Source organism: Euprymna scolopes, chromosome 31, assembly GCF_053919585.1.
Source record: "Euprymna scolopes isolate OS-2025 chromosome 31, ASM5391958v1, whole genome shotgun sequence".
Lineage (NCBI taxonomy): Eukaryota > Metazoa > Mollusca > Cephalopoda > Sepiida > Sepiolidae > Euprymna > Euprymna scolopes.
In genome coordinates, this window is record NC_136512.1 from 50,378,816 (window position 1) to 50,393,452 (window position 14,637).

Below are 14,637 nucleotides of genomic sequence, written 5' to 3' on the forward strand. Positions count from 1 at the left end.
AGTGGGGCACGACAAGGTCGTGGGTGTGGGCAATTCGGAATCAAAAAACTACTCCAGTTGTTTTTCTTTTTCATTATTTTCAATTAAAAACAAAAAAAAAACCCGTGCACTATGAATTTTACACTAATAGGAAGACCCGGCGTTGTCCGGTATTGAAAGAGAAGCCTTATATCCTTTTATCCGCCCAGTTCATAACATATTACTTTTTATTGTTTTCCTACGAAGACAGAGTTAGACACAAGGTCGGTTTTAATGTGTAGAAATCCCCACCCCTAGAACAAAAAACAAAAAATTGCCTCAGTCTAAAAGAGTTTCACCTTCACTGGCCGTCATGACAGAACAGCAAAGATGAAGTGTAATAGCAGAACAAATAACACACTTTACTCTTAGTGTAAAATAACTCATTGACTAAATTTTACAAAAATAAAGGATAACTTTCAGTATAGTCTTTAAATCATCTCCCGGTAATCGGTGATAAAGCCTGTGCATTCTTGCTCCCATACCTGAACACCTTTATTAACATTTCTATTAGTTTTAAATTTCTCTCTCTCTCTCTCTCATATATATATATATATATATATATATATATATATATATATAGCATATTTTCTTTTTATAGATGTTAAGCTTGATTACAGACTCGACAATATTACTCTCACATTTGATCAAAATGAATTATACTTGTCTAAGCAGGTACTTTCAGAATTTCTATGGTCTATCTCCAAAATTCCAAGAAGAGTTCGTGGACAGAACAAACAGAAAGTACAATTTTAAAAAGACACTAGCAGTTCAGCTCGGCTTTGCTCGGGCTTTATGTACTGTTCATAACTTTATGTGCATAGGTATATATATATATATATATATATATATATATATATATATATATATATTAAAAGGTTTGATTCATGACCAGGTAACCTAAAATTTCAAGTGTTTAGACCTAAAATTGGTGGAGGAGTTGGGTAGAGTTTTGCTTGCAAAAGTCAACTCTTTCAACTTTGACCTCTTGGCAGCCAAATTTTCGCCCCAAAAATGATTAAAAAGCTTGCTGCATGTCTAAACACCCTTTATCTAAAATTTCACATGTTTCGACCCAAGATTGACTGAATAGTTTGCTACAGACCGCAAAGGTCAAATCTTTTGAACTTTGACTCCTTGGTAGCCAAATTTTTGGCCAAAAATCAATTAAAAAGCCCTATGTCTGATTGCACTTTATGTAAAATTTCAAATATTTAGACCAAAAATTGGCAGAGTAATTTGGTAAAGACCGCAGAGGTAATTTTTAAAAAATTTGACCCCAATTTTAATCCCTTAGCATTTATTGTTTTGGGCTTAAATCAAATTAAAATGTTTGACTCATGACTAGGTAACCTACATCTAAAATTTCAAGTGTTTAGACCCTAAATTGGGGGAGGAATTTGGTAGAGCTTTTAAAGGTAAAATCGTTGAACTTTTACCCCTTGACAGCCAAATTTCTGGCCCAAAACCGATTAAAGATTTCCCAAATCTCAATACCCCTTATGCCAAATTTCGAGTCTGTAGACTGAAAATTGACAGTAGTTTGGTAGGGAAATGTACTCACACCGACACACAAACAATTTCACTTTTATAGATATATAGATAAACGATTATTCTGAATTTATAATCGTAAGTCGCCATCAAGTAGATGTTTTTCTTGTACCAAACGGTCATAATTGAAAAAAAGAAGTCACATAAAATCTTTTTTTTTTTTGATAAAATTTTATTAATTTTTGTAATTAAAATTTTTTAATGAAAATGAAATCACAAGTAAAATTTTTTTTTTTTCCCCCCGTCCTCTGAGAACAAATAATGCAAATTAAAAAAAAATATATTATTACACACTAGGAGTTTTCACACAGGCCATCATCAAAGAATTCTCTTTGAGAACAACCTGTGGTATTCCCTGGAGTCTGAATAACAAGTCTCCCCAGATTTCCCGTAGTCACCATCTCTTTTGATAACCTTTATAAATTAGTTTGCATTATCGCAATAACCGTTTCCCATTGATTTATTATTGCTAGCGATTCTTGATCTTCACTGGAATTTGGTTGGCAATAAACTGTCCCCCAACGTCAGTCTTTTTCACTCATTCAGTGGAGGTTTGGTTAGTGTTTTTTCTCCTCCTCATACCATCCTCTTTGACCCTTTACGACTATTTGGTGTTGTCAGTTGATGCCGACACATTTTTTTTAAAGATTAACTTACAAAATATATGGTTTCAGTTTTCTTGATTCCATGTGTCGTTCCTCTTTTTGTTTTACTGCCGTTACAGTTTTTATATGTGCGCGGTTAGCGTTTGTAGCTCATGTATGTTAGTCTCTGCATTGAACGGTTTTAATGTTAAGATATTTCATCCGCTTATCTTTTCAGCCATACCTTGATTACAATCTCTCCCATTCTTTTTTCAAAGTTTTTCTGGATTGCTCCTAGTGCTCCTACTATTAATGGTGTTAGCTTTACTTTCTTCATCTCTGTTAAGTTTTGAGACATTGTGTTGAACAAAGATGGCGGCCAAGAATTAAATGCGGTCCGTGGTGTAGTTAACCTGTTAAGTTCTGAAATATTGTGTTGAACAAAGACTGTGGCATAGTTCAGATCAGTAACCAAGATGGCGGCCAGGAATTAAATGCGGTCTGTGACTGATTGAATCCAAAATTCGACAATTTTTATAATAATTTTGAAACGTTTTTATTGGTTGTTTAGCCCAGCCGTTGGTTATAAAAATGATTGGCGAATCTATTCGTCACATACCCCCATCACACGTCTGATGGGGAAGGTCTCCTAGCGGCTTCGGCTGCAGGGAGACAGGGTAGTAGTACTCGTCAAGGATCCATTCTTGACACAGCCCAACTGGTGAGGGGCCGGGAACTGGCCCAGAACCTGTTGGACTGAGGTACGCTGCCTGGGTAATACTCCTAGGTCCACACTCCCAAGCCTTGCCACTGGGCTTTCCGGTGGAGTAAGTTCATAGCTTACTGCCCGAGGCGCCCCTACCGGGGTTACTCAGACAATTTTTACAATTGCAGGAGTGCCCCTCCTTTAGACGAGCCTGCTGGATCCCCACTTTCCGACCTTGTGCCACATTTTGCCGAGGTGGGCAGCAAATAAATAACTACCCCCATTAGGAGTCCAAAACATTTTACAATCTCCCATATTCCTTTCAGCTTTCTGGCCAGTTCTGTGTATTTGCTCCACTTTTGTCTTTTTAATATGGTCTGCTGAAACGGCGAAATCTACAATTTGGCAGGAATTTTCCTCATTAATAACTATTATGACATCCAGTCTTCTTGCTTGGATGAGTATCTATTTGAACGTCTGTATCCCATAGGATTTTGTGACTATTATTTATGTTTGCAATGATATTTACATCCGTTTGAAACCGTCTAAATTAAATTTAAAAGGCTGTTTATGCCAGTTTTGTAAAAGAGAAATAGTTTACTGATAGTGACGTACGCTTATGAATTCGGAATAGCCGCCATCAAGTATCGTATTTTTCTTAACCGTGTATATGCATTAATATAAAATTATATTTATAACACGTAAGCTACACAAACGTCAGGGTTTCATTCCCTTGGAGAATTCATGAGTATAATTTCATACTACTGCTACTACTACTAACGTATTGAGAATCATTGAAGTAAATACTGAAAAAATACAACCATATTTTATGATTAAGGTGTGTGCACATGACATAGTAAAACTTATGCGTGACAGCTATTTTAATCACAACACAGGCATTTTTTTTGTTAGTTAAAAGGTGAATATTGTAAACAGATTAACAGTAAGGTTCGAAAATCTGTAAACGAAAATCAAGCAAACAAAAGTAAAAAAAATATAATTTATATAAAAGGCATAAGATTGAAATTCTCTACCAAGCTCGCTCAACGATTAATTAACGCGAAGTATAGAATAATTAACACGAAAACTCGTTAAAAAAATAAAATCGAAATGATTTTTGATTTTTTTTTTGTAAATGGTAAATTTAGTTTCCAATCTGCTATATATCGTTTTGTTTTTTGTTTGTTTGTGTGTATTTTACAACTTATCGATTGTTAATTATTCTGTACTTTCATTTATAATTATTAAATCTAAATTCTGCAAAATTTTCATGTATATATATATATATGTATGTATATATATATATATATATATATATATATATATATATATATATATATATATATATATACACACACACACACACACACAATTACTATTTGTTGAAATATGATCGTTGTACGGTGATACCTCTGAACAGATTGATTCCCACACCATCGACTCCGTCTCCAGGAAGATCAGATTCTAACCACCGCCACGATCGCTGCAATCCGTGCATGTTGGGAGCTATCAGGTGGAGGAGAGTTTTTTTTTTAATATGGTTTATGTGCTACCTGCCCATTTAGACGAGATCGTCTTTTGTGGCACTGAACAGATATGGAAATAACTCTATATGTTGCTTATCAATTTAATTCCTTAGAAAGTTGTATAGTTAACAATTGAGAAATCGAAAACAGAATAAAACAACTAAGTTTTATCAGCTGTAATAAAAAAAAAAATTTAGTGTTTTTTTTTTTTTTTTTTACCTGTTTTCAATATTTAAAATTTTTTAAAATTAGATTTCGTTTAAAGCTTGTTTTAGACACATGAGAAATAAAATGGTTACTAGGTCTTCTGTTTGTTGATGGGCTTCATTTAAAAAAAATAGTAAACAAATTATTTACCCTACTACTAACTGTTAAGATTACTGGTAGGGTAAGTCAATTTTTATTATCTTTTCATTCGAAGTAACTACCTCGAACTTAATGATAACAAATTCAAAGATGATCATTCTTGCAATCAGTTTCCACACTTTAAAAATATAAAGGTCGGTATAAAATTCCATGTTAATATGTTTGGTAAAAGTTATTTCTATATAGTTTGTTTTATTTTACTTCAGTTTCTCAGCTGTTAACTATATTGCAGTTTTACCAAAACCCATGTGCTCATCGGAAATGCCGTGTTTTCTTCACTATTCGTTCGTCTTTTCATTTTTTTCCAAATTGACTCGTTAGTTTTTCATGACATTTTGCATGAATTATACAATCATGTGCAGGGGTGGGAGCGTCCAATCATATTCAAGATCCTTTTATAATATTTCTTAGTACTAGGATCTATACTCGAGTTTTTCAAGCATGCAATCAGGGAATTGACCTCTGACATTACCAGACCTGTATGCTGCTGCGTCTAAATCAGATTTTTGGAGAACCCTTGATTTAACCCACTCCACTCAAATATGAATTTGTTTAAAATATCTATTCCATTAACGCCAGGAAAACTCTGGGTTGTTGCTTTTTAAGAAGACTGAAAATGCGTTCATTCTTCAAATTGGAAAAAACAATTCGCTTTTTCTAGGATATCAGAATTAGTGGGGGGGGGGAGTTCTACATCCTCTAAAAAGTTGATGAATGTTTTTTGTTTTTCTTTTTTTCTTTTTTTTTTTTTTTTACATGAATCTTGTTTTGACGATTTACAGAAATAATACTGAAAGCCTAAAAAAAAATTACAATTGTTTCCTTAAAATATTAAAATTGGAAAGAAAATATTGGTAACCACAATAAGATTCTGCTTTCACTCCACTCAAACGCAGATGGAAAATATTTCCAAAGAAGCAAACTTTTCCTTTTTGCAAATATTTACGCATACATTCGAAATCCACAAAGTTTGAACAGTGGTTGTTTGCACGATCAGCTATTGGTGATCGCAACTAAAACTCTAACTAAAAATACCCCCACCCTCATCCCGTTGTCAAAAATGGCAAATTTCTGCGATTATGGGAATATCACTTGATTAGTTTTTACTCCAAATTCACCGACAATTCGGATAATTATAATCATGTAAGATTTAATCGTCGAGCAACCGAACTTCTAAAATGACTCTTAAAATATTTTCTAAAAATGCATATTAATGTTTGCATAAAATCGACTGAAGGTTGCAATCAAAATAATCGTCACAGTCGCATGATTATTATTATATAACTTGAAGTTGTTTGTTTGTCCAGATAAGTCAAAAACAACACAAGACACACCAACAAAGCTGATATATTCTTTTTCAGCATTGCTTTTCGTTTAGTTTTTCATCTACAAAACAAATTTTTTACTATGCAAAATGAAAGTTAAGTTTTGGGCAGAACTTCAGACCAATCATCTGAAATATTTGTTGGCGGATTTTGTTTCAGAATATTTCTTTACCATTCTAACGATTATGTTTTATACGGTCATCATAATCATTTTAATTTTTTTTATATGGTCATCATAATCATTTTAATTTTTTTATACAGTCATCATAATCATTTTAATTTTTTTATACGGTCATCATTATTTTAATTTTTTTATACGGTCATCATTATTTTAATTTTTTTATACAGTCATCATTATTTTAATTTTTTTATACAGTCATCATTATTTTAATTTTTTTATACAGTCATCATTATTTTAATTTTTTTATATGGTCATCATAATTATTTTAATTTTTTTTTACCTTTTAGAAGGATGGTGGTGGCAATTGTTTGAAAAATGAGTCCTACTAATCGGAACGTGATGGAAAACAAATGTAGCTGTTAAAACTTTCGTTATATGACTTTCATTACTTCCATTTGAGAGCAAAAATGTCCATTAACGTTGAAAAGAGACCCCCCCCCCACTCCTATAAGTCATCAAAATGTTTTTCGCTAAAGGAGAACTCAATCATAATCGACAACTTTTGAATTTCTTTCTTCAATTTATTGAATGACTAGCGCGGGGGGGGGGTACCCGGCGTTGCCCGGATGTTTGGAGGTGTGTGTAGATTTGGGTAAATCAAAACTCCGGGGAGGGGGGCTAAAATAAAAAAAAAAAGTTTTGGTAGGTAAGTATGGGGATCGAACCCGAAACCTTGAGGCAAAGTTGGAAATTAAAGTGTGAAAAAAAAAAAAAAACGTGTGACGTTAACCATTGGGCCACCGCGAAATACTAACGGAAACACATTTGAATTTATTTAAGTATTTAGAATTGGCAGGTGCACGTTTTAATGACTTAATGAGGTCAACTTTGACTGCGGGGTAGTATTTCATTTACTGCGGGAACGCTTTTTTTATTTTTATTTTCTCAAGATGTTGGAGGGCGAACCAACTCCCCATACATAGGGGATTGTCTAAATTGAATAGCAATTGTCTGATATAAGGAAATATTTCCACATCGATCAAATCTGATTGCTGTCAGACACTTTCAGATCACAATACCGCCAGAATTAGTGTCGCTTTTATTATATGAAAAAGCCTAATCCACATACGGCGAGCAAAAAATGTTGAATATTTATCTTTCAAAGTCGAGCAAATTAAATAGACAGGCGACCTCCGTTGTTAACTCGTAGATATAATTTATATGTGATATAATAAGTTTTAAGAAGTTGTGAGCCGACCGACCGCTTCTCGGAAAAAAGCTTTTTACAGACATACACAAAAATCGAACATACATACATACATACATATATTTTCGCTTTTATATTTATAGATTGTTCAGTGGTAACCATTAAACTAGTGTTTTTGTAATAATTATTTTAATCAGTTCGGTCAAATTGTTAGACCGACATATCAATAAAATCTCTCTCGGCCATTGTTGTTTGTCAAAGTGCATTCTATTTCTACTGTTTGTATAAGGCTATAACTGTGTTCTACAACACAACTATAGTAAAGTTGCAATACACCTGTTTCTACTGTTTCATATTAAGTGCACCTTTATTATCAATAAAACTATTCAGCCTTTTTAAATACACATGAAAATTTATATTTGATATTCAATTCTTATGCTTTTATAGCAACCACGTGTTTCGGTTTCTTTTCAAACAGACGTCGCCATATTATGTGTAGTATTTTCTTGAATATTCACGGGGTCAAAATTAATATGAACAAAGGGGAGTAATAATTAAGAAACGGTGTAATTTACATATATGCATTTACATTTTGTCAAGGGTAAATATGAAGAGGAGGGGGACCAAATGTCGTTATTAAAAGACAAGCCACATTGAATGTCTCATAAACAACCCATAAAAAACATGTCAGGGTAAAGAAATAGAGATACACTTTGTTAATGTTTGAATAAAAAGTACTCAAATTCGAATCGAGACGTTCTGGAAATCTGGTTTCAATACAAACAGAAATTGCTTGACAGCATGTGGCATCAAACTTTATGAAAATCATGGCCTATTACACTTTCTACCCCATAATTTGCACTTTATATATTAAAAAAATCCGATCTCTTTGTCTTATGCAGACTGTACGATCTCTCTCTTATTCATAGCAATAACTCTACCGAACATAGATTCAATTCAAGTTTGTTAAGTTAAACAGATTAAGATGCAATAATGTCTTTAGAAAGAGATTCAAATATTTGTATTATTTAAAATTCTTCAGCCAAATAATAAAATTGTTAGAATATGAGAAAACGCATTCTCTTATGCAAGACTAGAAAAAGATGGCCTTGAATCTAACACAGATTTTCTTTGAATAAAGAATTATTTATTAATATGGTTGCAATTATTTTTTGTTTAGACTTGTTGAAAGTTTCTTTTCTTGGCTTCAAGTAAAGAATGCCCTTTTCAACTTCACCTACAAAAAAAAAAACAAAAAAAAAACACGGAGGTATTAAACATCGATTCAACTATTCACTAATGTTTGAAAGGAGAATACACGATTCTTTGATAGAACAGGGACGCAAGAGAAAATTTTTCTTTTGGTTTGGGAGTAAAAATGAATCCTCTATATATATATATATATATATATATATATATATGAAGGGCAAAACGGCCATGCACGTTTTTGTATGTCCAGCAAAAGCTTTTTATAGGGGGGGGGGAGATCCTCGGGGGGAAGGGAGTACTAGTTTTTAGAACTTTTTATATACTCCCTAGATTATAATATCAACGATTTACGAACGTCATCGTCTCTTTTATTTGAGCGACTTTTACAAAATTTACGCTATTCCGTCCTCTCCCGTGTTTATTCGTGTTTTTCATATAAAAGTGAAACTAATCGAGAGCGAAGGCAGCTTCCCGGCCTTTCAAGCCGGGATGTCCAGAAGCAATTAGCTTTGATCACTGTCGGGGAAACCCCTCATATCAGAATTGCTATTCATTTGGACACTCCCCTTTTTTGTGGGGAGCTAGTTTTCCCCAACATCGTGGAGAAACAAATACGGCAAGCGGAAAGGTAAAAGCTTAACTGGCTAACAGCGTGATTTCATTTCTTTGCCTGCGTGAACTCATTCACTTAACTTTCACTTTTTGCATGTCAACTTTTTCAATTTGAACGCTTTTCACTTCCTGTTGCGTCCTGACGCAGCGGTAAACTCTCACGTTTTCTTTCACTTTCTTTTCCGCCTTCGCGTCAAGGCTTTGGGTTCGAGCCTGACTGCTTACCACCACTTTTTTTTTTTTTTCCATACACACCTACAAACACCCAGGCAATGCCGGGCTCTCCCGCTAGTAATTTTTAAAAACTTTAATTCAAGCCAGAAACAACATTCTTTATTAGATGTTTAAAAGCTTCAAAATTACTTTCACATTTCGAAGGGCTATGATAGCAAACACATGTCAGCCTTTTTAAAATTTATTACTAATAGATAGAAAAAAAAAAGGTCAACAAGTCATTTTGAAACGGTTAAATAGTTGAATGGGAAGTAATTTGCGATTTAAGTTCTGTGATCTGTGTCCCATGTTGATATTGCTGTAATATTATTGTAAAAAAAGACATTGTTTGAAATAGCAGCGACAGTTATTGTAGTTTTTTTGTCGACTCTTGATGCTTCATGGCAACTTATTTTGGTGATAGATGAGAATACCGCCAAGAAATGTATTTTATTTATCCTTGTCACAAATTTTAATTGTTCAGCTACGGTGACTAGATCGAGTCATCTGTGCTCATTAGCTTGAAATGATTGGGGGCGGGGATGAAAAACTGAAGATACATTAAAATTCGTACCGTGATGAATTTTATCTTTTTGTTTTAATTTTCTTATTTTGTTTTTGCTGGGGATGGAGCATTCCACTGGATGCCAGACATTCGCCCACTATTTCAGTTACTCCAACCGAGAAATCTTTTTAAGATTTTAACCGTTCTTTTGAGTGCAATTGTTTGTATTTCTCTTCCACTTAGTTCACGGGGTGTATTCAGCTGCTCCGATGATTACTGAAATGATGGCGATAAGATTCCAGTATCTTTTCATATCTTGCATAAGGTTTTGAGATTTCATTATCTTCTTGATTTCGTGGCTTTCTGTATGCAATGTGTGTTTTTATTTTAATGAAAAAAAATAACTTGCGTCAACGAGATGCATAGGCAATATTTTTTTTTTTTTTAGGTGTTTTTACAGTTCTGTGTGTCGCAGAAGAAAATGTCAATTTCGCACGCAAAATTCAAGACGTTATATATAATACACATCACTAACGCCCCCCCCCCCAAAAAAAAAATCAAAGGAAAACGCACCTTTATAGTATTCGAGAAAAGTTTTATAGAATTCCTTATGTCTAGACAGAAGATTTCTTTGTTTACAGCAAATCAAAGTTTGTTCATTTGTGACACTATTTTCTGTTTCCAAAACTTTCCATTTATTTTCGTTCGCATTATTTAAAACACTTGTTCGTTTTTAATTGTAAAAATTATTAGTAATTCGGTATTTTATCAGCAAATTAATTGTTTAAAAAACTTTTTTGTCGTCATATTCAATTTAACATCCAGTTTACATGTTGGTATGCATTTGACAGGTTTAAGAAATTGACTTCCAAACTAACCTATCTCTGGTCAGGTCTTTATTTATCCCTCTTTCTTTCAACTCCATTCTTATTACTTTCAATGTTTTTCTTGGTCTTCTCCCGTAAACTGAACCTGTTACCTCAACTGGTCTACATCTACCAACTCAAGAACTCTCAACTACTCTTACATCCGAGTTCTGGATGAATAAAATAGAAATTGGTTTCTAATAAAGATCTGTAAAAAGCGATCAAACTTTTAATAGAATCGATGGATAATGTGGTTATTCTTTTTTATATACTAATAGTTCGTTGCCTACCAACGGCCAAGATCCACTGGAAGATAAAGGTTAATGGAATTTGAAAGTTGAATGATGGGAAAGTATCATGAAAAGATTTGAAAACAATGCTTGAATCAGAACGACTTAGCAGATATTTGTTTATATTATATTTGAAAACAACCATGTTGTAGTCTGTAAAGAGCAGTCGTGCGATAACATATTTCAGAGGTGGAAAATTATTGGACAAAAAACATTGTTAATGAAAGTTTTATTTGATTTTAGGTGCACAGGAAAAAAAAGGATAGTTTTTGTAGCGTTGGTAGCAAGAAAAAATCTTGCTGTAAAGGTTTTATAAGTGGTATAAATGGAGATAGCGAGTAGAGCTCAGTCGAGCATATACCATGGAAATAATGATGAGTGATGAAAGAAAGGGGCCGTATGAAATAGAGGAAATAATCCTTCACTAGATTGCGAAGTCTATTTTATACTCTGAGGCAGAAAAAGGTGCACTGAGTGGCACCTCCTCAGATGTGGTTTCATGTGTGTCCATCAAAAATTATCCTTTGATGTGTAAAAAAGAGATATTTTGTTTTTGTTAAAAGAAACAATGTACAAAATGTCAAGGAAATGGAATTGAGGAAGTGAATTCCATGTCAGTATTTTTATCGCCTTTTTTTTTCTGCACTTTCAGTTTCAGCTTTCAACAATAGCTTCCTTTTGCTGGAGGAGGAAGTGAAGGACAGTGTTTACTTAGGGAATGTTGCCTTTATCAGACAGAATGCCAAAAAAAAAACTGGGAATCAACAAAAGAAACATCCAATTCTTGTTGTCTGTAAAAAAACAAAACAAAACCAAAAAAACCCTAGATATTCGTGTATTCCTTTTAACTAATTGTATTTTGAATTACATATACATGACAAAGGAACGTCATTTACGTTTGAGAACTTATCTTAATACAAACTGTGATTATTTAAAAATATTTCATGTTAGCAGTCGTCTGGATTAGATGAGTAATTTTTTTAAATAGATTGTAACTAACTACGTTTATTATATTGCCAATAACATAGTACAGCAATGACAAAAAATGAGCTAGTTATAAAGTTTTATTTATCAATTTAAATACTTTTTAGATCTAACTGAAAATCCGACAGGAAAACTTTATATATTAGAATAATTACTGATTTTGCTTTCTTGCAATTAGAAATTTATTTTCGATAAGTATACACGTCTTTATCGTCCATAAATTCTTTTTAAAATAAAGATTTGAAAAGGAATTTCCATTGCACTTTAATGTGCATTCAATACATGCATCTAATTCTAGATGCAGCCAATCATTTTTAAAGAGGTTCGATCCGTTCTGATTAAGTTTGAAATAATGAGAATGGATCCTTTCTCAGTAAAGTGACAGTATTGCCGCTGTTAATGTTATTGTTGGATCACACACACACACACACACACACAAACTTTGAGTGAAAGTATTTGGGATATTTATTTATTTCATTTTTTTAAGCTATGAGAAGATATACTTTTCACTCGAAAAAAAAAAATAAATAAATAAAACGAAGCTTTTAATTAAGAGATATCCTGGTCTGCAAATAAATTGGAAGTCGGTGATCCCGATCCAAATTACCATGATGTATCACATCTTGTTGATATAAAATAAAACCAATTTGATATAGATTGCATGCAACATTTTTAATTGATATACTTTAAGGAAAAAAGAAAATTACGCTTGTGTTTGTATTTGACAGTGAAATCAAAGTTTAGAAAATTAATTTTTACTTTTTATTTATTTGCGTTCTTTTTGCTTAAAATAAAATCTGTGTATATTCAAAACATTTTGCATAAATACAAACCAAAAATACACTTAAACAGTGTTTTTAGTCTAGATCCTATGGAAGAGGGAGACTGTTACGCATTTATAAAAAAATAATTTTTGTAATTTGATTATATTTTACATGCTAAGGCTCTTTATGCTAAATTTTGTGTAATTCTGGTAGTTAGTTTTTAAACCCTATATTTATTTAGAATTATCATAATTCGTAATGCATTGATGTTTGCCCTACCCCCTCTCATGACACAACATAAATCCCAAGGACTCTTTATGTTAATTTTAGTGCAATTTTTCCTGATATATTTGAAAGTGTAAAGAGTATAATATTGTTATTATTAGTATTATTAGCATAATATTGTTATTATTAGTATAATATTAGTATAATATCGTTGTTATTATTAGTAGTATATTGTTATTATTATTAGTATAATAATATTGTTAGTATAATATTGTTATTTTTAGTAGTATAATAATATTAGTATACTATTGCTGGTAATATAGTTTTGATTACTTATGGCATATTTAGCATCTCCAAAGTTTTTATAACAAATTTGGAATTTTCACGAATAATTATATAGCCTATTGTATATCGATTGTAAAAAAATATTCTTATGATACGTCGGGCATCTCGATGATGCTTTATGTCCAATTTAGTAAATTCTATTAAGTAGTTTTTGGAGCCTATAATAACCAACATATTTATACAAAATGTCCAATTGTGATATAATTGTAGATGTTAGAAAATTAATCCAACAAGTCGAATTTTCTTTCTTTCTATGTATGTGTATATATCCCTCTCTCTCTCTCTCTATATATATATATATATATATATATATATATACATACATATATTACAATAGAAAATTTCGAGCATGAAAAGTAATACAGCTAAGCTTAAGCATGGAAAAGTCAAGGACTAGTTATTAAAGCTAAAAAAGACAAGATATTCTAGTACAAAATATAATAAATTTATGACTTAAAATATTACAGCATTAAGAATTGATTATATAACGTTATAAATTGAATTTTTATACACACACACACATATATCGTTGTACGGGCGGTCGGGTTTCGATCCTGGCTTGAGGTAGTTGCCTGTCTAGTCGCACTGATAAGCTGTGATACAGCGAAATAGTACTGTATGTGGATTACTATATATATATATATATATATATATATATATGTGTGTGTGTGTGAGAGTTGTTCTAAAACTTTTTACTAAAAAAGGTTGGAAACTTACGAAGATAGTGATAACATTAAAACAGGCGCTAGTTTGTGTTCCAGAGTTTTTTTTTTTTTGTTTTTTAAATATTCTCTTTGTACTTTTGTTAGGAATTCTATGACACACGTTCCGGACAGGGGTTGCTTTCTTGATCTCGCACTATCAATATCTACAACAGAGAGCTAAAACGTTCAGGTCATGGATGCATTAGTTCAGCCAGTATAATAATGCAATTTGCAATCCTCCCTTAGCCCTTCGGGGAGAATAAAATAAATAGGGGTCATTATCTTTAGAACACCGCTCGTCTATACATATACACACATTAACCTTAGCTACAATCATGTTTGTTAACTACAAACTTGGCCTTCGGGACAAGATCAATTGTACATAGTTAAATTTTACATTGAACGCTGGGGTTATTAGTTAGATTAGGATCCACAGAGTGATTGAGGTATTTTGGTAAATGTTGCCAGTCAAGAGTAAGACTTCAAAGTCTCATCTGTTACATAGTCAAAAAGACC

The 14,637-nt window shown here is 32.5% G+C and overlaps 1 protein-coding gene across 3 annotated transcripts in view; it reads left to right on the forward strand.

The window, feature by feature from the left end:
- Window positions 1-14,637, forward strand: part of LOC145255739 (pleckstrin homology domain-containing family G member 1-like) — a 521,632-nt gene that overhangs the window by 307,929 nt on the left and 199,066 nt on the right. The gene's annotated exons all lie outside the window — the stretch shown is intronic.